Source organism: Pleurodeles waltl, chromosome 1_2 (assembly GCF_031143425.1).
Source record: "Pleurodeles waltl isolate 20211129_DDA chromosome 1_2, aPleWal1.hap1.20221129, whole genome shotgun sequence".
Lineage (NCBI taxonomy): Eukaryota > Metazoa > Chordata > Amphibia > Caudata > Salamandridae > Pleurodeles > Pleurodeles waltl.
Window position 1 is genome coordinate 923,766,708 of NC_090437.1, and position 26,811 is coordinate 923,793,518.

The following is a 26,811-nucleotide window of genomic DNA, read 5'->3' on the forward strand; positions in this document are numbered from 1 at the left end:
GAGACTGTGGCTTTGCACTCCCCAGGATGGTCCAGTGGGCAGCCCACCCACTGTAGAGACATTGAGAGAGCATGGTGGCTCCTCGTGGATCTGGCGTCGTGGACTCATGTGGCTGTGGTGCCCCCCCTTTCCCTTCCCCCTGAGGTGCCTGTAGTTTTTACATCTGATGCCCCTGCAGTGTTCTCTCCAAAGGACTCAGGTCTCCTGTGTGGGCTTTGCCCTTATTTCTCAAGACTTTGGCCCACGGACATGCTGAATTCGTAGGATGTGCAGGACTTGGTACTTCAGTTATACACTGATGTGTATGTCATTAGTTTTGTTGTGAATATCTTTCATGGTTGTACGATAATTTTCTGGAGCTTTTTGGTACATAAATATTTATTCCAAATATGATTATGTCCTAGCATTTTTCAGGGGTGTTTGGGTGGTGTCACTGTGACTTGGTGCTCTGCATTGGTGAGTACATAGTTGGGGGGGGGGGGGTCGCATATGTGTGTGCCCGTAACCTTTCGTCCTCCCCCTCCCGTGTGTCGTAGGTGCAGTACTCACCGTTGTCGTCTGCGCCGGACTTCGTACTCGTGGTAGATGAGAAGGTAGACGAGAGCAGGTAGGATGTTTAATTCGGGTTCCATGCTGTCCTCCTTCCTCCTGGAGTGCGTAGTGGTGAGCGTTTTCCCGTCCGTAGTCTGTTTCCGCCGTGTTTTTATCGGCGGTGCTCCCGCCCCGGAAAAGGTGGCGTATTGGTGAGTTGGAATAGTGTGGGCGGTACATTGTCTGCCGCCTGTCTGTTGGCGGTGACCGCCACGCTGTTTGTTTGTACCGCCGTGGCGGTCGGAGTGTTAAGGTGGCTGTCTGTGTTGGCGGTTCCCGCCAGGCTCAGAATCCCATTTTTTTTACCGCCAGCCTGTTGGCGGGTTGGCCGCCGCTTTAACACCGACCGCCAGGGTTAGAATCACCCCCATAGTGTTTTGAGGCTTTTCCTGTTGTGGACACTAGACCTACCCACACAAGTGAGGTACCATTTTTATCTGGAGACCTGGGGGAATGCAGGGTGGATGTAAGTTTGTGGCTCCCCTCAGATTCAAGAACTTTGCAGCACCAAAATGTGAGGGAAAAGTGTTTTTTTGCCAAATGTTGAAGTTTGCTATGGACTCTGAGTAGCAGAAGCTGGTGAGAGCACCACAAGTTACCCCATCCTGGATTCCCCTAGGTGTCTAGTTTCCAGAAATACCCAGGTTTGCTAGGTTTTCCTAGGTGGCAGATTAGCTAGAGGCCAAAATCCACAGCAAAAAAAAGGGTCAGTTTACTTTGGGAAAATGTGATGTGTCCATCTTGTGTTTTGGTGCATTTCCTGTCGCAGGCACTAGGCCTACCCACACGAGTGAGGTACCATTTTTACCGGGATACTCGAGGGAATGCTGGGTAGAAGGAAATTTGTGGCTCCTCTCAGATTCTTTCTATCACCGAAATTTTAGGAAAAATCGTTTTTTTGGCCACATTTTGAGGTTTGCAAAGGATTCTGGGTAACAGAACCTAGTGAGAGCCCCACAATTCACCCCATCCTGGATTCCCCTACATGACTAGTTTTAAAAAATGCACAGCTTTGCTAGGGTTTTTTAGGTGCCGGCTGACCTAGAGGCGAAAATCCACAACTAGGCACTTTCCAGAAAACACCTCAGATTTCAATGTAAAAATGTAAAGTGTCCATGTTGCGTTTTCTGTCGCAGGCATTAGGCCTACCCATGCAAGTGAGGTACCATTTTTATCAGGAGACTTAGGGGAATACACAATAGAAGAACAAGTGTTATTGCCCCTTTTCTTTCTCTACAGTTTTTCCTTCCAAATGTAAGACAGTGTATAAAAAGGACATCTTATTGAGAAATGCCCTAGTATGGGGACCCCGGAATTCAGAGATGTGCAAATAACCACTGCTTTTCAACACCTTATCTTGTGCCCATTTTGGAAATAGAAAGGTTTCCTTGATACCTATTTTTCGCTCTTTATATTTCAGCAAATGAATTGCTCTATACCCGGTATACAATGAAAAAACCATTGCAAAGTGCAGCTCGTTTATTGGCCCTGGGTACGTAGGAGTCTTGATGAAGATACAAGCCCTATATATCCCCGCAACCAGAAGAGTCCAGCAGACCTAACGGTATATAGCTTTTGAAAATCTGACATTACAGTTAAAAGTTACAGAGTAAAACGTGAAGAGAACTCGCTGTTTTCTTACTTCAATTTCAATATTGTTTATTTCAGCTGTTATTTTCTTTAGGAAAACCTTGTAAGATCTTCACAAAAGACCCCTTGCTGAATTCAGAATTTTACCTCCTTTTCAGAAATATTTAGCTGTCCATGAGCCAACATTGGTTTCACTCCCATTTCTGTCACTAACTGGAAGGAGGCTGAAAGCACAAACAATAGTAAAAATGAGGTATGTCCCAGTAAAATGCCAAAATTGTGTTGAAAAAGGAGGTTTTCTGACTCAAGTTTCTGTCTCAAAGCTGGGAAGATGGTGATTTTAGCACCGCAAACCCTTTGCTGGTGCTATTTTCAGGGAAAAAAACACAACCCTTCTTCTGCAGCCTTTTTTCCCATGTTCTAAAAAAACCCAAAGTTTTTGCTTTATATTGGCTACTGTCTTGGTCTCCTCCGGGGAACCCACAAAATATGGGTACCTCTAAAATCCCTAGGATGTTGGAAAAGAAGGACGCAAATTTGGCGTGGGTAGCTTATGTGGACAAAAAGTTATGAGGGCCTAAGCACAAACTGCCCGAAAAAAGACCTGGCACCCAAGGGGGGGAAAGGCCTGGCAAAGAAGGGGTTAATGTAATTTTTTGTACTACTTGTTCAAATAATGTTTTCATTTTTTGTAAAATATTTATTTTATGTTTTTAAGTTGATACTTTCTACACGTGTGTATTTATTTTATTATATTACTAATTTAAACTTTAATATCTAATTCAATATGCTTACCAGTATTTTCGCGATATTCTAGACCAAGTTATTTTTGTCTCAATACTTTTGTAGTTTACACACAAAGCATTTGCAGAGAGTGGGAATTGGCATGTCTGCAGTTCCATAAAGTTAAATTTACTTTGATTGCCTGGGGTGCAAGACCAGTACTTATGGATGACATTGGGGCCTCCTCCCTTCTTATGTGCACCATTCACACAATAGATGCTGTAATCTGTGGGAGGAAGAATGTCTAGGCTGTGTGAGCGTGAGCCATGTTTCTGTGATGAAGAGAGCATCAAACTTGTGATGGGTTGTAAGATCTGAGATGTCTTATGTGTGGAGTACTGTAGAGCAATTAATGAACATGAGATGGAGTGTCAGGTCTGTAGTTTGAGCAGTTGTGGTAGTTAGTGGATGTGTATAAATTGGATCTGTGTGTTGTGCAAATTTTATGTGAGTGTCTGTGTCTTCTAGATCTGGGTGTGATTGCGCAGGTTGGGAGCATGGGCTGGTGGGTGATGCACATGATTTTATCGTACCATACAAGTTTCATTGGAACAGGGGTTCTTGCCCAAGAGCATTCCTGGCCCTTTCGGCACAAACAGGTGATAGATAGCTCTGTTTGTATCAGCCCTTAAAAGGTTCAAACAGGCAATGCCCTTGCCTGGATCTGTCCTGAGAAGGGGGGGAGAAGGTAGGAAGTGGTCACTTCCTGTACAGATGGGGGATGGGTAATGCAGTTATGTCACTTCCTGCACAGATGAACATAAGGAAATCCTGATGTAATTTATTGTACAAATGGGTGATCGGACATGAAGTTATCTTGCTTGGCTTTAGTTTTAAAGATAATTTTGGTGGAAAACCAGTGATTTCACTTTCTCTGCAGATGAATAGTGGGAAATGATTGAAGCCCCCACAAAATCTTTCTGAAAAACAATAGCTATGCAACAAAGCCTGTAATTGAGGAACAGTCAAGCACAATCCGGCCAGACAACTTGAGAGCCATTCATACAGGAGCCCAGGGAAAAAATCTGTCCAGACCCATTGTTATCAAAAAGTACCATTCACAAGAATCCTGAATTAAAACCTGGCTACACTCTCCATTACTAAAAGACAACATACACATGAGTCCTGAACCAATACACTGGACTGACTAAAAGTTATCTAAAGTCCACACCCTGCGGGTCAAGCACAATTTAGCTAGACACAAATTTTGATAACATGACCCTCACAAGCAGACAAAGGTTCACAAGATTCAGAACAGTTTTGGTCTTATGTGCATGTGTATCCAGCTCTGAGGCACATATGCACATAAGAGTGGGCTCCTAGAGAGGGCTCAAATATGTGATACCACTTTACAGATGGCAGTTGATGCTGGTTTCTCACTTTAGAGTTCTATATCTTGGGAACAGCTGGTCATAGCCAACATTTGTTTTGTTTTAGGCAACCAGTGACCTGGATGCACCTACTAAGTCTTATGATGCCCACCAGGAACAAACACACCGTAGACTAGCTTTGTGTTGCCATTACAATTGTTAACTTTTAACTACAATCAGTAAGAACATGTTAATCAAAGGAAGATCGATCCACTATTCTGAAAGCAGTACAGCCAGCCTATTATGATGAAAATCATCACATTGGGCCTGCAAGTTTGGCGGTACCTGGACTGCCATGTTGGGGGTGGCGGTCGTGCCGCCGACGGCCTGACGGTGAAGACCGCCAAATTATGACCATGGTGGTCTTGCCAAAAGTTTACAGGCAATACACCACCAGTACTGCTAGTGCGGTCAGGCCATCGTGGATGGCGGTAGGCACTTTTCAACTGGCGGGAACCATGGTACCACCAGACACATTACGATGCTGCACACTGCCAAATTTTCCGCTGTGGTCGCAAATCCACCAAAACCCTGGTGGAAACGAACTCAATAAAAGGAGACACTCACCTTCAGGAACACAGACACGTTCGGAGCCGCCATGGAACCAGAATTCAAAGTCATCCTCCTGCTCACACTATGACTCCGGAACCAGCAATGAAGATGATGAAGACAACAACCATAAGTACACCCACCTAGCACACACTGGAGGGAAATCCATTAGAACACATGCACACACAACATGCACAGCTGGGATGGCCAGCGACAGCCACACACTCACACTCAACCACACACCCATACCAACACACAGACACACACAGCTACATACACACATGAACACACAAACCACGCACACTAAAAATACACACACCATGGTCAACACATATGTGCCAACCACACACCATCTGCACACACACATCACTGCGACTGGCTAACACACACAAACACAACACCACTGAGTCACACAACGACATCACAACCGCAACTACACAAACGCGTAGGCAAGCCTATGTACACCTACACATGGCAACACATACTGACACCAATATGGAACGACAACTCACAACCAATCAACACCATCACACACCCATACAACATACCATATGTCACACCACGCCTACACAACACACAACGTATATGACTTGGCCATCACTACACACACGGATGCACACACAACAATCACACAATGGCTTACAACACCATCACAACACATCACACCACGAACAATACACAATATAGCTACACACATGCATGTAACTACACAATCATATCCCACACATAATACTCACCAATCACACACACACCTGCAGGACATTTACAACAGCAGACACAACCAACACACACATGTCACACACACACAGACTAAGGAGCACAAACACAAATACGACATGGCGAAAGACAGGTGACAAGTACTCTTCAATGGATGCCAACATCTTGTTCACCCAGATCTATTAAATTATGAAATTCAATAAATAAATTATAACTATGTACAATACAAGGCCATAGGCCAGTCCAATGTCAGAGGTGCCAATGGCACATTAGGCACCTCACTGTGCCCCAACTTGACTCCTGGCTGCAAAATGACCGCCACAGGGTAGGGCCAGGCAGGCACCTCTGTGGCGAGAGGGACGGGTTGGAGGGGGGTTTGGGCTTGGGAGAGGAGATCCTTGGGTTTGGGTGGGGGGTCCTTGGGTCTGGGCTTGGGAGGGGTGTCTTTGGCCTTGGGGGGCATCGACTTTTTGGCAAGGGTGGGACATGGGCACTAGCAGGGGTGGTAGGGGAGAACTTGTAGGTGGAAGGGCTGGACTTGGGGAGGGACACAAAGTGCTCCGGCACAGCCAACTGGGTGGTGAGCCACACGGAGGGTGGTGGTAATAACGGTGGTGGCGGACAAAGATGGTGTTGGGGTAGTCCCCGTTGGGTCCGGCACCACCAGGAAGTGTCCACCGAAGGAGGATTCCAAAGATGAGATGTTGGAGCTGGTGTTCTCAGTGCACCGCACTCGCTCTCCGTCCCACTGGGTCCCTTGGTGTCAGTGGTGCCACCTTCCTGGGACCTGTGGGCTGCTACTTCCCCGCTCTCCTGTGCTCCTGTGCCCTTGCTCCTTCACCAGACGAAGCTGATGCCTACAATGAGAGAGAAAGAGAGGGAGGGAGGGAGAGAGAGAGATGGGGCAAAATTGTTAACATACACCTCCCATTGACACAGCTAAACATGTACATCTGTCACAATACATATCATGGCTAGGCAATCTCATTTGCAAAGAGACATTACCTATATCATGTCATGACATGTCTCTACTACCCGCACCTGTCTGCCAACCCTCACACCTACAGCAAAATCTATGTTGGACTGCGTTACTAGACTCATACCCATGATGCCAACTAATGCCATCTTAAGCTTCCACAGCATGCCATAGATGCACTATCAATATTATGCCTGAATACACATCTTACCTCCCCATTCACCTATCACCCATTGGGTGTGTAGCTGACACAACAGAGCACTGATTAGTCCATGTCCTCTGGAATATGTCCATGACAGTGAAGATAACTCCACTCACTGAGCACACACCACCTACCTATCCTTACACATGGCTGGCCACTCAGTATGTTGCTGCCATTATGGAGTACATGTGTAGTTTACCCATGTGAGTAGTCAGATTCCATCACAGTCAGAGCTGCTGACATAAAACACATATATCACCACTAGACAAACTGCTAAGTGTATCCACAGTGGGCCATGTACCACATGCTAAACAAACTAACACATCCACTGAGTGCAATGTCACTATAGATGTACCTCTGGAACACACATACCACATCATGGACCACTTCCCATGCCACCACACATGCAGTTACACCAACCTGAGTATGCACCATGACAACTCCACCCTCACTCACCATACAACAATTGGCAAACCCTGTCACTGAGGCCAGACAACACACATCTCAGGTGGCAATTCTTTTGCATACATGAGGCACACATGGGCAAACACCACCGTCAGTACACCTGAGGCACATCCTTCTACCACATAAGAAGCCTCAGGAGACTAATCGCAACAGTTCAGTCACATCAACACCCCATGTGTCATGCAATACCCAAACCACTCCTAATTTGCCTTAACCTAATAGCCAAGCTAAACTGTGAGAGTCACGGGCCATCTGAAGTGCCCCCCAACTATCCATGTTACATGATCTAGACAGTCAGTCAGCACTGTAGCAAAGGACAAGCTTTGTCATACATGCCATATACACACCATAGTGACACATCAGGGCTCTCATAGGGCACTTACCACCTCCAGTACCAACCCATAGTTAGGAAGGCCACATCCCCACAATATTGCTTCTAGGAATGCAACATCTGTGCAATCACACCTCATCAAATCTAGATGTCTCAGTATTCCAGGTTGCCTACCTACATATACCCTACAGTCAGCAGATCATCTATACATGCCTAGTCAGTTCCCAGGCCAGTACTCCTGTCCCATGAAGGCCAGTTCTGCAGTGGAACAGTAATGCCAGCCCCACAATCTGTCCATTCCAAAAACAGTAAATGATTTACATAGTCCCAGTGATGAAAGGACAGTCACATATACAGGTAGCCTACACAGATGACAGTGGACTGACACCTCAGAGCCACAAATGCAGATGGAGGGAGCTCCTCATACACAACGCTTGGGTGCTACTGACACTCACATTCATCGTACGGGCAGGATGGAGCCACACATGTGCCCATGTCATTAGTGCTTGTCCACATTACAGATGTGGAGAGGTATGGAACCGAGAGATGTTAATCCACTGACAGTAAGCAGGGGGACACATCTACAAAATATACTCTGGCAGGGTGCCTATAGCCAATTTCCAAATGTTGATGCACACGTAGCATTAACTACAATGGCACTTTGCCAACATTGAGGCACCTAATCGCAATTAAGGCCAGGCAAGTCCCAGGATCCAGTCAGTACTCACCCCCTTGTGGCTGATGTGCTACCCTCAAAAACCCAGCCACATCAGTGAAGGCCACCGTAATGCGGGCCATTAGTAGAAGTCAGGGGCCGATGGGCACCACTTCCTCATTGGGAGGACATCCCCAGCTGGGCCTCTGTGGTTTTCCAGCGCCAGTGTCCCACTGCTTGGGGCAATGGGTGCTTCAACGGCATGGACCCCCGAGGGCCCGTACTTGCTTGTCGATGGTACGCCAGATCCCCTTCTTCTGACATGCATGCATGACACAGACAGGGTGACTAGGTGGGAGGTGTTGTGGGGGATGGGCTGGCTTGGGGAGTGTTTGGGTGGTGAGGATGCATGCTGGACAGGATGAACTAGTAACAGGGGAGTGTTAGTTACTCACTAGAGTCCAGTCCTCTGGGTATTCCATTCAGGCCCTCGGGATCCAGGATGTCCAAGATCTTCTCCTCCCATGATGTGAATTCTTGGGGAGGAGCAGGGGGCCCACCGCCAGTCTTCAGTACTGCCAGCTGGTAGCTGAACGCCATGGAATGCACTTTCCCCGTAGGTTGGGCCACCTCTTCTTGATGTCTTCCTTGTGCGTGGATGGTTGCCAACTGAGTTGACTCTGTCAACTATTCTCTGCCATAACTCAATTTTCCTGGATATGGAGGCTTGCTGTACCTGTACTCCTAAGAGTTGTGGCTCTACCCTGATGATTTCATCGACCATAACTCTCAAATCGTCATCAGTGAAGCATGGATGTTTTTGACATGACATGGTGATTGTATTGTGGGCGGGGTGGGTGTTGTGTGTGTAGGGTGCAGTATAGGGTGCTTGGTGGTGTAGGGGTGTCTGTGAGTGCTGGTAGGTTGTGGTGTTTGTGTGTAGTTGTGATGTGTGTATAGTGTTGGTGGTGCAGTTTTGTGGTGTGTGGTGAGGGTGAAGTGTATATGTGCCTCTAGCGTGTAGGCGCTAGCTTAGTGATTGTGGCTGCTCTCATCTCTCGATCAGTGGTTTCGGTTGCAAAGGTTTGTGGGTTGTGTGTGGTTGTGTTATATAGTGCTGTGATTGGGTGTGTCTGGTGTGTGTATGTGTGTCAGATGTGGGGTCTTCAAACAGTCTAATGTGGCATTTTGTTCTGACAGGAGTGTGTTCTGTCCACAGCGGTTCGGCCACCAATGGTTTTCCACCATGGAAGGACCACTGTGCTGATTTGTGGATCATAAAATGTGGGCGGAAAGTTTTCAGTGTGGTGGTGCTAGAACCGCATCTTTTCCACCCGCCAGTGTCCTGACGGTGTTGAATTTGTGGCTGTTTTTTGGAAGCCTTCATTGTGGCATCTTAATACGATGGGCGGGATACCGCCAACACTGGAGGTCTTGTGGCTGCCACCGTAGCAGTCTCGCTAAAAGACCACCAAACTCGTAATGAGGGCCATAGTTCTTGGGTGCAAACAGGAAATGCCCTAGTATTCTTCAAAAATGAAAAAAGCCTATTCCCTCAGAAATAGAAACTTTGTTTTATTCACCTCCTCAAGGCCACACACCCTGTCCATCAATAGTTCACTGGCCGTGGTTCTTACTGCCAAATTACAGGCTAGGGGAATGAGGGAAAACATAAGGCAGCACTATGGCTCTTTAACAGACACAATCATATAGAATCACTAGAATCAGAAGGCTGTTATACCTATAATGATGCAGATGATACATTGCTTAATTTGCCATCTTTGGTGTGCTGGGCTTCAACTCATTTAGCTGCTGAACAGGCTCTCTCCTTTACTCATCTGAAGGACGGGATGTAAGTTATCTAACTGAATCTCAATGTGCTTTGCCAGCGGTATAGTTGACATATCCATGGGCCACAGTTTATTCATATGGATTGATTAAATTTGCGAGAGCTAGTTTTGGCAAAGATACATCCAATTTCTGGTGGAAAAAGCCTCCCAGCAGATAATAATCTTCACTAGGTATGCTGACAATGGTTGAGACTGAATATGAACACAGGGCAAGAGCAAAGCTACCAAAAGAGACATACATTTAAGGCTGAAGGGGCAATGAACAAGCTGAAAAATACTACAGCTGCATTTTGTTGCAGCTAATAAAGACAACCTCCTTACTTAGTGGAAAACAGTTACAGGAAGGCAATGTGTTCACATGGTACAATGCACCATCTTGGGTAGGGTTATTGCTTTACAGAAGTCATACAATCTGCTATGTTGCATTGGTCCAGAAAGTAGGAAGAAAATCCTGGACTGGTTCTGTATGGATAAAAATGGGGGAAAAAAATGCCCCCACGTTCCTCACCACACATATTGTTGACAAGAAACACTCACTGAGTGCATCATTTGGGAACTCGAAAAGGCACACTGGCAGTCCCAGCAAGACCCTGTAGGGCAAGCAGAAAGACACCTCCCATCACCAGCATGCATTTTCTCACCCGCCTCGCAAGCCCAAGAGACATCATGCACACACAGTGCCACCATCTCCTCAAATCAGGAGCCACCCTTTCTGAGGGAAGATGCCTAACAACAGGTATAAAAAGCAATCCTTTACATTGTTTTCATTCAGTTGGACTTTGAACCTGGCATAAACTGTATTATGATCACACACATTCTCTCAGCGAGTTCTTAAACAGGGGCATAAATGTGGCCCTTGTTGACTGGTCAACAAGGACCTTAGTTCAAACCAGTCTTTGTGAATACCAACAAGCAGTTGTCTCTCCAAGCTTTTGCCACAGAATGTCCCAATCAAGCAGGGCTGGCTTTAGCTCTGTTGGCGTCCAGTTTGACAATATTTTTGGCACCCTCCACCTGCCCCCCATGATCTCTTCCTTGGATTTCATCACTACCACCTGACAAAAGTGCCCCTCATCTCTCCAAAGCCCCTTTCTCACATACATTTCATTTGTTTTAATGAGCTGGTAAAGGCTGGCTTTACTTAATCTTCTCAGCTATCCACATAAAATACTGATCTGTTCTAAAGGCATATTAACGCTCTGCGCTACTTTATGGCAGGTCAGAACTGCTAGTAGGCAAAACTTAATTTCTCTCTCTCTCTCTCTCTCTCGCTCTCTTTCTCTCTTTCTAGAAGGAACATTAAACACAAGGGTTATCTTGACATTGTTTTGCTGCCTGAAAGCTGGAGGCACAAGGAACTATGCAGCAGGTGTTTTTAAATAATAAGTTATTGCTAAACACAGAGCTCCCCCTGAGGTCAATGCCCCCATCCAGGTCAGTGCCAGTGGGGCTCACCAGTCACTCCATCCAGCAATCAAGTCCAATCAAGTGAAAGGAACTGGCTCCAGATTGTCAGCACTTCTGGAAAATTGCAGGTCTTTGTTTTAGATGCCAGGGCCAAATCAAAAAGGATGCCACCTTGCAATTCAATTTCCCTGGTCGACTAAAGCAGGAACCATCTTCACACACTCCTTTCCACATTTTCTACACTAAGCGAAGTAGATTTCAGCAATTGTCAGATCAATTAGTAAAGGAAATCCACATATTAGATATCATGACAAATCAGAGTTGGGCCCAATTCTGCTGGCCGAACAAGGCTTGTTCGACCGAAGCAGATCTCTGGATTGAATTTATTGCAAAATAAAGAAAATGACATTCGCAAAATTATTACAGGGTCTTTGAGGTGCATGCTCCAGTGGCCGCTCTAAGGACAAGAAAGCCAGAATGTCCTTAACCTTACTGTAGAAAAGCTTCATCTACTACTGTATATAACCTGTTTTCAGAGAGGATTTGATTAATATATCACTATAAGGGGCATATTTATACTCCGTTTGCGACGATTGTGCGTCCAAAAATTTGACGCACAATCAGCGCAAAGGTTGCCCCGTATTTAAACTCTGATGCCCGAGCCCGCGGACGACAAAATTCCGCTGTGTGCGTCATTTCTTGGATGCGGCAACCCGCCCTGCATTATTATATGCAGGGTAGGCGTTCCCGTCCCAAAAATGACGCAAACGGCCATGCGTCGTATTTATGCTTCCGGGCAAAAATGACGCACGGCCGGGAGGCGGAGCCAGAAAATGGCACACAGCCGATTTGCATCAAAATTTAACGCCTGGGTCAGGGCAGGCATTAAAATGGGGCAAACACACCTGTATTTAATCAGAACACACAGAACAAACAGCAGAGCAGCAGAGCAGCAACAGGGAGCCATGGAGGTGATTCTTATCCAGCATGCACGCAGACGCAGAGCCCAGCAGCAACAACAGCAGCTACCACAACACCAGCAGGGACCCCAAAGGCAGCGCAGAAGGCAGGAGAGGATATTCCGTCCAAGAACAACCCTTCAGGGCCCCAGGGAACACGACATCAAACAGAGGTACCGGTTGAACTGGCAGGTCATTCAGCAGCTGCTGCAAAACATTGAACAGCAGTTGGCCCCCACTTTGGTGACACCCCACACCATACCAACAGAAACAAAGCTGCTTGCCGTACTTCACATGCTAGCAAGTGGCTCATTTCAAACAACTGGTGCCCTGGTTGGCGGAATATCACAACCATCATACTCCGCATTTCTGCCCAAAGTACTGGATGCCATCATTCGCCTGACACCCCACCATATCTGCTTCCCTAACACACTGCAGAAGCAGCAGGAAACTAAACAGGGGTTATACTCCATCAGTGGCTTCCCACACGTCCTTGGTGCAATCAGCTGCACACATGTACGCCTTGTGCCACCTGCTGCGACTGAACACCTCTACCGCAACAGGAAGCACACACATTCAATCAACGTGCAGGCCATAGTTGATCACCAAGGAATGTTCACAAACATCGTGGCTAAATATCCTGGGAGTGTCCATGACTCATTCATCTTCTGTCACTGCACCATCAACCAACACTTCCAGGATGGACGGTATGGCAATGGACTACTTGTTGGTAAGTACTAAAACCTACTTATTCACACACTGCACAGCAACCCTCTAGGACACACAACACATACACCACAACAGCAATGTCTAGACAGGAACACACTGAGGTCCTGACATCACTAGCCATGTTTCGTAAGTCACCATTGAACTTGTCACACATTGGAATTTACTGTACAGCCTAATGTGAACACATTAATGAGTGTGTAGCCAAAATGTCACCTTGCAAATTGTAAGTGTCACAATGAGCTTTACATTAATACACTGCCTAAGTCTAAAGGTATGGGATGTCCAGGGTACTTTCATATAAACGTGCTAACAACACTTATAAATAAAACTCTACATTGAACTATCTACTCATCCCAAGTGAAGGCACAAGGACACCTGTATCACAAGTCACAATGTTAGGGAGGGCACACTGCACTGAAAATCACAAAACATACTGATGACAAACTGTTAGCAGACAAACACGTGCTCAGCCAAGGTAAAAACACAATGCAGATGGTATAGCCTACAAGTATAAGATGTCACATGAGTACACAAAAGAGTCACAGACAATACAAGACAACTACTGCCATGAACGGTCTTTTCAATAATGCAAGCTACATCAACATGATCCCATTGTTTTTTTCTTTCAGCTGATCAGGGGCATGACATCCAGCCATGGCTAATGACACCATTTGGCAACCCGAGTACTGCTGCAGAGCAGGCATACATCGACGCCCATAAGAGGACACGCAGCATTGTCGAGTGGACCTTCGGCATCCTCAAGTCAAGGTTCCGCTGCCTCGACATCACTGGTGGTAGCCTACTATATTCCCCGAGATGGTCTGTAGGATCATACTAACATGTGCAATATTGCACAACATTTATGTCAAAAGGAACATTCCCCTCCTCGAACCAGACCCATACATGCCTGAAGACGAGGAAGAGGAGGATGCTGCCCTGCAACAGGAGGGGGAACAACCAAACACGGCTGCTGGAGTGCGTAGGCGCCAACAGATTGTAAATAATTTATTTTCATAATTAGCAACATCACCACGTAGTGCACTATTGTAAATAAACACTGATAACAAACACCACATCATGGTCTGGCCTATTCATTTCTGCACACCTTTAGCTTTAAATATCAGAAGAAGAATGTTGTCTCATGGAGCAATAATGATATGACAATCAGGACACAGAAAAACACACAACAAATGTAATGCCTATCATACAATGGTCACATACACACACAATGTAAATGACTGACATCCTGTACAGTTCACCTTTGAAGGGCAATAGCTGAGGACCACACATATGACACACATACATGCAGGAAACATGGTTCATCGCAGCAGATGGCACACAATTAAAACACCATCACTAAACTAGGGGAAAACAGGCCTTATACATCAGGCAGTTGACATGCTTATGCTTCAGGAACAGGAATGTATTACCAGACTCTTGGCAGCAGTAATTCCAACTACTTACAATCTTAGCAATGACTATCTGTCACTAGAGTTACACATAAGCAGAACATACACAGCACAAGTGCCACACATATGACAAGCATCCAGCACATCACATCCCATCTACATGTCAGGCCTTATCTAAAAACATTACACACACATGCAGCTGGTCACACCCCACCTGTCTGAAGAGGTCCCTGGAATGCTGATATGTGTACACTGAGCTTCCCTCATCTACATACGCACACTCACAAGAGTCATCCAGTGTGCCACACCCTTTCCTATGCCTACCATTGTCATAGTACCATCTCACTGCATGGAACTCAGCTCATATAATACACTGGCTTGGAGTTTTTAAGGCCTGGTATCACCTGTAGATTGATTCTCATGTGAAATGTACTGTAGGCTATTTTTCAGCAAATCTCATCCGACAGGACTAGTGAGACACTGATGGAGGCCACACCAGTGATCCCCTCCATGAACACCACCCAAATTTACATGCCCCGTCCATGCTGATGCCTCCTACAGCATAGATGTTGGCATTTGGGCAATTACATCATTAAGCATTGCTACGAATGTTGCCGTTTAACACTTTATCAGGGTTCATGCGTCACCTTCAAGACAACACAGGACATACACAGTGTGACATGTCAACTGTCTACTCCTCCCTCTGACCAGTCCTACTCAGACCACTGATCATGTAATTTGTAAAAGAGCTGGCTCCTGATTGACCCAGCATCCTGTCAGCCTGACTGGCACCTGTCCGTGGGTCACCCTAAAGATACCTGGGGACAACTTATGGACCACACTTGCTGTCCAAAACCTCTTGTACCTCAGAGAATAATTTGTCATTTGCCTCATCAATGTATACTCAAATACATTGTATAGCATCATCTGACTGTTATTTGTATCATATTTGTGACAGTGCCCTTGAATAGCTAAATCATGGCCCTTCCGTTGTCTGGGCGTCATTTATGCCTAAACTACAAAGTGTGACAGTGTACCTGGACCATAGCATTTGATGGTGTACGTGGCCTCCAGCAGAACCAGCAACCTCAGATAATGTCCATGAAAAGTCAACACATATGAGGACCCTGACAGTTCACACGCTGAGTTACATTGTTCAAATAATAGAGATGAGTCGTGTGTGCTGAATACCAGCCATTTACTTCTGCACAGAGGCTATGATGTGTCCTGATACATTACCATCCACAGAGGCCAACTTCAGTACAAATGTTGCAATGACACATGCCGGATCCAGACACCTGAGACATTCTCTCACTCAGCACACCAAGGTTGCCCAGTTGAAAGTCTCATTACACGTCTTCAGTGACAGGGTGGGACCATCCACGTGTAGGTTACCCTGTCCTCAATTACTTTACTCACATTTAGCTACAAATGATACTCATTAGATACACGATTAGCTGCCACTAACTCATGATGAGACATGGACGTTACAGTGACAACATACACCTTAACAGTTGATACTGGATCAATATTGGACCACACACATGTACATGTACCATCCAATCAACAAAATGGTTGCAAGCAGCCTATCACAGTAGTGTCCCAGTTGTAACCTAGCAGGAAGAATGAAACATGCCACTAAACCAGGTAATGCATAAAGGGCCACATACATCAACAACCTATTTGCTATCATGACATAAGGAACGTTGAGAATTTGCTATTAAATCAATGCTAAATGGTATGGCAGAATTCTCCAAAGAATCAATAGGGCAAACGTAAAATGGGCAAAGGGGATTACAGATTAGCAAACAGGGAATCATACCCAATTTGCTTCCATGGGCCTGCTGCCAATGGTTTCGCATTACTGAATTTGGGAAAACCTTGGACAAAGTTGCAAGTCAGGAACAGCAAACCCCAGGGTGCTGGGGGCCTAAGTCCCCCTCTGCTGCATCCCAAATATACATTTTTTATGCACATGTGAAGCACACACATGCATAAGGCGCATGTGTGCCCTACATGTCAATAGTGAAACACATTTTAGATACATTAACTCGTAATTAGGACATGGTTACCCCCAAAAAATGTTTAGGCGACAATTGCACTACCTAATTGGCCTTTATGCAATTTGGAATAGCTTGATGCATGTGGACACAATATTGCTAAGGAATACATCCTGGTATCTCTTTCATATTTTGAAATTAGCAATCAGCAAATACCTACATATGTGCACAATTATGAGTAATATCCATTCTGGCCAATCATTACTATTGCACTGTGAATACCTTCTATACATCCTATAAGGGACATTTGCTATAGCTAACCCCAAAGTTTATCACTTAGCACCGTTTGGTCATGCCAAAATCCATTTCTCATTTGGACAAATGAAATACATATTTGTCATAATGCATCATATTTCCACGCATACAGCTTGTGTGTCATAATTTTTGACGCACAGGAGTGCAGATAATGCAGAGTCAAAAATATATTTCATAAATAGATATCATAATATCCTGCATAACATGGCCGCCGTTTGTTTCCATTATGCGTCATATTTCCACGCATACAGCTTGTGCGTCATATTTTTTGACGCACAGGAGTGCAGATAATGCAGAGTCAAATATATTTGTCATAAATAGATATCATAATTTGCTGCGGCTTAATTTTCACCTCTAGAACTGTAAAATATGCCGCAAACAAATACTATATCCCAATTATGAAAAATATATTGACTCTGCATTATCTGCACTCCTGTGCATCAAAAAATATGACGCACAAGCTGTATGCGTGAAAATATGACGCATGATGGAAACAAACGGCGGCCATTTTATGCAGGATGTGATATAATAGGATATCCTGTTTACAGAATCTGTACAGTGGGTGTACTTTCACTTTCACTTTGCAGTCTCTGATTATTCTAGACTGTGTGGCTGTGTGCAAAGTGTTGTCCTGTGTATTAGTGCTTTTGTGTCCAGTTTGCCATCTCACTTTTTCTTTTGTCATCATTATCTTGTTGTAAAATACTGTCTGAGTCTGTGTTGTATACATTTGTCAAGTCCAGTGTTGTATATATTGTCTGTGGGAGTCTGTTGTGGGTACTGTGATATAGGGGATAGTTGGGCTCTTCTTTTTGTTAAGGTTTCTTTGTATTTCACCACTCTAACTTTCCCCATTTCCCCCTTTTCTTTTTTTCTACTACTTTTTCCCCTTTTTCAGTGCTTCAATGTCTGGTAGGCCACGGCTTTCCAGGATGGGTGAGGAGGAATCGGGGGGGTTTATATGGCTTGTTTGCCATTTCCTCCCACTTATGCTGGAGGCTGGGGGTAGTGTGATGCAGGGGTATCACACGGAGGCCCGAAAAGTCCGGTGGGGGAAGGTGCGCCATCACTTGGTGCATCTATATGGTAGCCAACGGAATGACCATCAATTGAAGCACCGCTGGGCTATTCTGATCTCCAGGGAGCAAGATCTGCTGGACCACCTGGGAATCAGGATTGGTGGCCATGTTGGTGAGTACATATCATGTAAATGTGCACAATTCAAAGCTGTGTTGTGACATGTGATGATTGTTACCCAATCTGCCAGATAAGTAGCTGACTGTGTGTAATGGTAGGGAAACATACAGGGTAATTGATGCACTATGTGAAGGATGATAAATGCTAGCAGACAGGTAGCTCATGTTTTCCACACATACAGGTTGCTTGTAGCAGAATATAATGTAGTGCCGCCTTTGTGTCAGACAAGCGACACATTAATGACGCAATCAGGACTCTACAGGTCACAATAGCCAGTGAAGTATGGATGTAGAAACATCATACCTACATATGTTGACGCTATAGCTAGACTGACATTTTTAAACCCTACATGATGCTGAAAATGAGTGCTGCCTTCACGTCAATTGAAGTTAGCAATGTGGCCCAGACATATGTCACATGTGTGTCTGGTTGGTGTGTAGGGAAAATGTTCAAGGAAGTGCCATACCTTGTCGTGATAAATGTGCTCCTTCACATTTAATTGTTACAATGCCAGATCTGAGCATGAACCATATTTGTAAAGGTCTCAGGTGCCCTCAGCTAACTTATTAGACAGGTATTTATTGTCACTTGTGCCCAAATCAGAATAGGGATGGCAGTCCAAAGGTATGGACTAGGGTACAAACATCTATGTTTGGTGCCAATCACCATTGTTTGGACACATCAATGTATGAAACTGTAACAACATGAGGTATTGCCAAAGTACCTGGCCCTCTGTACCATGTACCTATCTGTCACATATGTGTCATGACCACGTAGGCTGTTTGACAGGTCAGGCAGTCCTCAAGTAACCAGCTTTTGGATGTCTCTCTTGGATGCACATGATGAGATGAATGCACACCTATATTGTTGCTGCATACTAATGTAGGTGCATCTTTGCCACCACATGACAGTCCGGGCCACTGCATGTGTGTAGAAGTGTGTGTAACTGTAGCAGGAGACTCATCCTATGTAAATGTTGCGCACAAATAATTCCATGCACTATGAGCATGTGTGAAAGTGTTTCATTACTCATGTCATATTATCACATTGTGTTTGTATTTGAAATTGTTTGTCAGTGCACGGATTCTGAGTATATTCTTCCTTCCATGCTTTACAGGTGGACCTGCACCGTACACAGTGGGAGAGGTCGCTCGTTTTGAGGACCCCGAAACCTACAGTGAGTGTTGCATGTGTGTTATGTTTTGTGTTTGCTGGTGATGTGTGATGGACTACTGTGTGTTGAACACATTGCAAGGTTTGATGCGCTGCCCAATCATTAGTCTTGTTCCATTATTGGGATTTCAGTTATCACTTCATTTTGAGTTGACCTATGCTTATCCATTTGTCTGATTTTGGGTCTGCAGGCCATTCCTGTAGGGCCCGCTATGGGAAATGGGGTGAGTCATGTGGAATACACTAGTTAATGTAAGAGTTGCACTGGGACTCGTCTCGGACTGAGTCTGCATGTCAGACTGACATTCTCCCAGATAGCTTCTGCAAATGGCTTGTCTGAAATCTGCTGCTTCTCTAGTAACCGATGTACTGAGTACACTGTAGGTTGGATCTTCCGGGGGCATGTACTTCCACAAGTTGTACTAGAAGTGTGTGGGACTAGAGTGCAACAGCCTAGGTGTGCATGCTATTCATGATCATGGGTGTTCTTGCTCCTCTGTGTCTGTAGAAAAATATGCCTCACTGGAAGTATGTGATGTTGGCCTAGGTCAGTACATTTTGACATGTGCGGACCTTGGATAGGACAAGGTTTAGCTGACTCCAATTTGTTGATAGCCCTTCACTGGTGGTGTGTGTGTGGAGGCAAAAACATGTTTAGGTTTCTATCCACTCCTGGGTGTGCATCTATTTTGGGATTGTTGGTTGTTCTTCCCACCCTCCCCCCCTCAAAGACAGGCATGTGTTTGGAAATAGGGTACCTAGGACTGAAGCAACCAGTATGTTACACATACTTGTGACCATTTGAAACTTTGTTTTGAACCTAGTGTACACACTCGGTTATGGCACATGAGTTCTATACTAGCGAATCCCATTACAAATTGCAGATCTTGAGGTTTGTGATTGTTATCACATACATTGACATATATAGTCCAGGCAATAGGCGGAGGAGGTGCAGCATGATTGTTGGCTGCATTTGTAATTTTTATGATGACATGTTTTGGCTGATGTTACCCATCATGTAGATTATTGTATATGCTATGTGTGAGATGACCTTTGTATGCAGGCTTCCCATGTACTTCCTCTGAGACTTTCAATTATCTATATGGTGATATGAGCTGTTACAACTACAGTAAATGTATTTTCCGATTGACCACTTGTGCTATTCCACACAATGCAGTTCCTATGGTAAATAGTTGCCCTTTCTCTTCACAGCTGCAAACATGAGTGCCACACAGAGGCATGAATTTGAGAGGCGGGCCATGAGGTACCGACACATCCTGCAGGTGCAGTGGGGGTTCGGACGGATGGCCTGAAAATACCAGTCAGATCGGGCCTCCGGAGCATGGTGGGCTTCACCACAGGGTGGCCCAACGTTGCCCACTACAGCCACCACCACCACAACCACTGGTTCTCCCCAAGTGGCCCCAGCCACGGCGGGGACAGTTTCCCTGCCTCTGCAGCACAACTAGGACCCGGCATTACGACAGCTGCAGGACAGTCCAGTGGGCTAGGCTCAACACCCACACAGAGCACCTCTGCCAGGACCCAGACAGCAGCAGCACCTCCAATTGACCCTGCAGCATTCCAGGCTTTGGAACGCAAAATGGACAAATTTATGAGGAAGGTGGACAAGCTGAGCCAGGATGTGGCCTACATCAAGAAGCAGGTCAGGTCTATCAGGCGGACCCTCCGGAGGGCAAACCTCTAGGACTGATATGGTCAATTTACATTATTCCCTCCCCTCCCTCATCTTTCCTTATTATCATGATTAGTGGGCTTGGGGGATTAGTGTTAGGTTAGTATAGGTTGTTAGCTTAGTTAGTGTTAGGGAGGAGGGTGGGGGGTCCTCATTCTTTCTACTTTTCATTATTAAGTGTGTGGGTGGGTGGGGGTCAATGTTGGGGTTCCTGTGTGTTTAGAAAAAAAGAAAAAAGAAAAATATTTATAAAAAAAAAATATATACTAAAAAAGATATGATTGTTTAGGATAGTATAGTATGTGTGTAGGTTAGTATGTGTTGTCCTGCATGTGTCCTGTCTCATAATGGTGGGTGGGGGGTTGATGTTTAGATCGATTCGTTATATGTGTAGAGTAAGTTTAGCTTAGGTTAGTTAGGGACAGTTGTGGGTAAGGAGTAGTCAGGTTAGATTAGTGTAGGTATGACTTTTCCCTTAGTTGCCTCTGGTGTGATTACTTACGAATAAATATATAGATAACCCTTTGCATTATGTGTTAACTGCTACTTGATCATGGCCTTGCCATCAGTGTAGGTGATTGTTGTTCTATGACATTTGTGTCCTATGCTACAAACCAAAGAAAACAGAGGTTTAAAATGGCAGCTACCCCTGTGCTAACTTGGTAAGTATCCACCATTTGATAGAACCACCATTTGGAGTTTACATGGATCACAAAGGATTTGTGTCGATGAGTATGTTTTCTACATCACAAAGTGTGCTTCCAGACTTGGTATTGTGGGGAATTTTTTAGGTCGGACTGCAGTGTGATGTTCAGGGACATCTTTGAAGATGAGGTCTTGTTAACACTCTTGTCTTCTTGTCTTCATTACTGACATAGATCATTGGTGCAAAAAATCAGCATGATTACCTATTTGGAAGTTTACTCAGAAAGGTTGATTGATGCTGTGTTTAGTTGTGTTTGCTTAGATTAGACTGCATAATTCAATGTATTAGCATTGCATGGTGACAACATTTATCAGCCACCATTAGTTGACTTGGATTTCTCTTGATGAAGCATTATTCTGTCCAACACAGCATGATTGTGTGTGGTTTCTCCCTTCATCAGTTATTCTCCTCAGGATGGGCAGGCTATGATGCAATCCTGGCCACTGCACAGATGTATCTGACTACATGATGTCAGGACAGTTGTATTGACAAGCTACATGGTTGTCACACAGGCACTTTTGTGTTATCTACTGCACAGTTGATGTGTCAAATTACACAGAGACATATTTGGTGTGCAAGTGCTATTTATTGATAGGTGCTGTAGTGCAATATGTACATTGTCCATGTTTGCTGAGTCCATTCTAGTGAAATCTTACATGGTGATCCTACAGAAGGGGTGTGGATAATGCTCCTGACATGCTGGGGTGATGTAACCGACAGTGCAGAGGGACAGGATTTGCCAATTAGTAGGAGAGAGACATTCACTGGCAATGCTGACAAGTTATACAGTGGTTAGCAGAACAGTCATTGAGTATAGTTGTAGTGAGACTGGCATTTGACAATACGTAGGACCTTGGTCGAAGTAGGCCATGGTACAGGAACTAGTGCTTCCGGGTACTCTTCCTTGTGAATGTGATCTGTTCCATGTCTTCATCTTCTGATGTGTGTGTTGCCTGCTTCGTCTTTGTTGTTGTTGGTTGTGAAGGGGCAACACACACCTCAGTGTTAGAAGACGTGGAGTCAGACATCCCGTGGCTGCTCCATGTGAAGTTCTTAAGGGCAGTACTGCAGCAAGGAGGTCCTGCTGGTTTTTGAGAATAGCAGCCACATCATGATGTTAGGCAGCCAGGTTGGCCCTGAGGGAGTCATGATTGCATTCGTGCATGCAGTGGAAAGTTTGGGGTGTGAGGTGTTGTGGCAACTCCCTTACTGCAGTGGTGAATTCCTTTACAGTTTCTTGTAGTCCTTGCAGTATGGATGTTAGGGCTTGCATAGCTGCTGCCTGATCTGCAGATGACATCATGCACGAACGCAACCCCTCAAGGCTGGCTGCCATATTTTGCATCCCCACCTGCACCTCCTTGGCCAGCTCCCGTTGTACTCCAACTACAGTTCTTTCAAAGCTGGTGCCAGTGTCGTTAGAGTCCTCAGCTGTATAGGAGCTGGCAGGTCTTGCAATTGGGGTGGTGGGTGGTTCTTCTGTGATGGCTGCTTGTTCTGTGCTCCTCCTTGTGACTGAAGGTGGGGTCTGGAGGGTTTCTAGGACCTTTTGGATGGTCTCCTGGGGAATGTTTATGGACTCGTCATCCATGTCGTCAGGGAAATCTGGGACAGGCATATCGGCAGGAGATCCATCTTCCTCTGCAATGAAACAGGGTACAATTAGTGTGTCTGTGTTGTGACAATTTTGACGTAACATGCCTGCCTTTTGATGAATTCACTTTGTGATCTTGTTTGGTATTGGTATCTGCTGTCCTTCATATGGGCATTGTTATAGGCCTATGGCCCACCTGTGTGTCACATGTATGATATTGAGTTATCAGACTTGTCTGCCTAATTGCCTCTAGGTGTTGCTTTATACCAAATAGAGAATAGCTACCTTTTTGTCCTACTTGACCCTCCGTGTATATCCATTCTCATGGTGAGACCTTTCACTGGCTGTGGGTGTTCTGATGGTCCTGGCAGCACAATTGCCTCTCAGGACCTGCCCCAATCCCTGATTGCTCACATTGACTTATAGTTAATTGACATGTAGCATATCCTATGCATGGCAATGTTATGATGTGATATGGATGGTGATATTGTTAATGTGTCCTGCTGATGTTGGGTAATGTGTGTTACATTGGATTGCCCTGATTATCGTGTCAGTGTCCTATTTCCCCCTCTGACTGTGCAGGTGTATTTCAGTGACCAGTTCCATGTGTCCCCTCCTCAATGCTGTTGTCTGAGCAGTATGACGTTTGTGATGTTGCCTTGTTTGCCAGGCACAGGATGGACCCTGACATATGCAGCATGGGTGTGTCCTTAGTGCTGTGTCGCTCCTATTGCTGTTTACATTGGCTGATGTTTGCGGCAACTATGGGCATTGACATTTGAGTGTATTGGGGGCTTTGTCTTGTTTCAGGAGATTGTTGCAGATGTAATCCTCACCCCCTAATTTAGGTATGTATGTTCCATGGGGAGGTTACTGCCATTGGCTACTATAGCTGCACACAGATCAGAGGTGGTAGTGGCAACTGTTGTTGCAGTTACATTGCAGTTGTTGTTTTGGCTAGAGGATTGCTGATAGGGCCCTAGTTAATGTAGGAGATATGTTGGCTGACGAGTGCCAGGATGTAAGTTTGACGTAGTGGCCTTCCCTCCTGTCGAGGCTCTCCCTTTGCTCCAGTGTTGGCATGACAGCATGCCCCCATGGGACTGTTGTTGGTGTAGTGTAATGTTGTGCCCCAGCTTCTGTTTGTGCAGGCCATGTCCCCCTGCAGTACCCCTTTACCCATGCCACTCCATGTATATGATGACTTACATGCAATGTGTAGTAGGTATTTCCCCCCCCTGCTCACAGTTGACATTATTGCATTTTAATTCCCCATGCGACTTACCCTGCATGTGCGTTGTCTCGTGGTAGTCTGCGCTGTCCTGTCCTTGAATCCCTGTGACGATCTCCTCAGGGATGACGGCTGCGACCATCTCCTCCATGTGGTCCAGGGCCTCCTGGTGTACTGGACTCCCACCTCCAGTCTGCAGTGCAGCCTTCCTGTTCCTGCCCATTTTTTCCTTTGTCCTACGTTTGCAGTCATGCCAGCGTTTCTTACACTCGGTGACTGTCCTGCGTACTTCTGCCACACTGTTGATCTTGTCAACAATTTGTTGCCATATGGCCTCTCTCCTACTGATTGGCAACTTAGAGGTGATAAACAGTTGGTGCTGGTGTTCCGTCACCTCTTTAACCAGGATTTCCTGCTCCTCTGCACTGAAGCGACACTTTCTTTTTTTTCTATATATGTCCTGGTTCTTGTATGGATCGTCCTGGCTGGTTCCTGGTCTGTTGTCATCTTCCTGGGGTCTGTAGTGGCATCTGGGATCCATTTTGGCTCTCCTCTGCTGAAATGGCAGTGTTCGCAGGTATTTTGGACGCTATTGCATCAAAAAAACGGCGCATATCCTGGTTGCGGTGTCGTAAATCGACCCACAGTCATTTACGCCGCGTTAACGTTGTTTTCCTTTACGACTTGACGCCGCGATGTGCGTAAAAAAAAATGACTCCCACCTGTTGATTGCGCCGCCGTGCGTCAAAGTATAAATTTGACGCCCGCACACATACTTTCGTAGTGTTCTAGCAGCTTAGGCTGATAGAGGAAGCTGTAGCAGAGCATCTTAGGCTGAACTAGAAGAAATGCAAGGCTCCTGCAATACCACTATAGTTACACAGTACTTATGCACAATAAAAGACAATACTCAGTGTTACCAAAAATAAAGGTGCTTTATTTTAGTGACACAAGGCCAAAAATGTCTTAGAGGCAATACTCCTTCTGGAGGTAAGTATTATACCCAATATATACACCAGACACCAAAATAAGGTAAGTAAATAGTCATAGATTAGTGCAAACAATAGAAAATACCATAGAATGCAATAGGAAGAAATAGGTGTAGTGGCAAAACCAACCATATATTAAGAAAGTGGAATGCAAATCACAAATTCCCCCCTAGACAAGTGTAGTATGTAGAGAATCGCTTGATGAGTAAAGTACCCCACTCAGAGTCCAGGAAAGTAGAAGTAAAGTAAACGAGCCCTTTGTGTGAGGCCAGGACACAGCCTTTACAGATGCATGTGTGTCACGCCTACCCTTCTCTCAGCCCAGGACGACCATTCAAAATGCAGAGGCACCACTGTGACACCTCCACCCTCCATGTGTACAGGCTGTCTGAAAAGTATGCACAAAGCCCAACTCTCACCCTGCCCAGACGTGGATTGGAGTGAAGCTTCAAAACACCAGAGTCATGAGCACAGTGAAATGCTCACTAGAAGTGGCATTTCTATAACAGTAATAAAAAATCCATCTACACCAATAAGCAGCATTTCTCACTACCATTACAACCATACCAAACATGCCTACACAACCCCTCATAAATCAGACAATACCCCCTAGAGATAAGTCAGGGCACTTCCAATGCAATCATATGAGAAGGCAGTGCTCACAGCAAATAGAAACCAAATAGGCTGTTTGTCACTACCAGGACAGGCCACGCAACCAGGCACATGTCCTGTCTTCTACATACCTAACACCCTCCCAGTAGGGCTAGCTAGGGCCTACCTTAGAGGTGACTTACGTGTAGTAAAAGGGGAGTTCTGGGCCTGGCAAGTAAATTTGGATGCCAGGTCCCTGTGGCAGTACACTGCACATGCAGGCCCTGTGCTGGCAGGCCTGAGATAGGTCTGAAAGGCTACTTATGTGGGTGGCACAAGCAGCACTGCAGGCCCACTAGTAGCACTTAATTAAAGGCCCTGGGTATAGGGATACCACTGTACAAGGGACTTACAGGTAAATTAAATGTGCCAATTAGGTGTAAGCCAATCATATCATAAGGGAGAGCACCTGCATTTTAGCACTGATCAGCACTGGTAAAGTGCTCAGAGTCCTAGAGCCAACAGCAAGAGGAAAAAATAGGAGGAAGGAGGCAAAAACTCTGGGGATGAACCTGCATAAAGGGCCAGGTCCATCAAGCAGTGTTGCAGGAAGACTAGTAGCATTTGATTTACAGTCCCTGGGCACACAACGTGCACTTTACTAGGGACCTACTAGTAAATCAAATATGCCAAGCATGGAGAAACTAATCACCAATACATTGTACATAGAGACCAT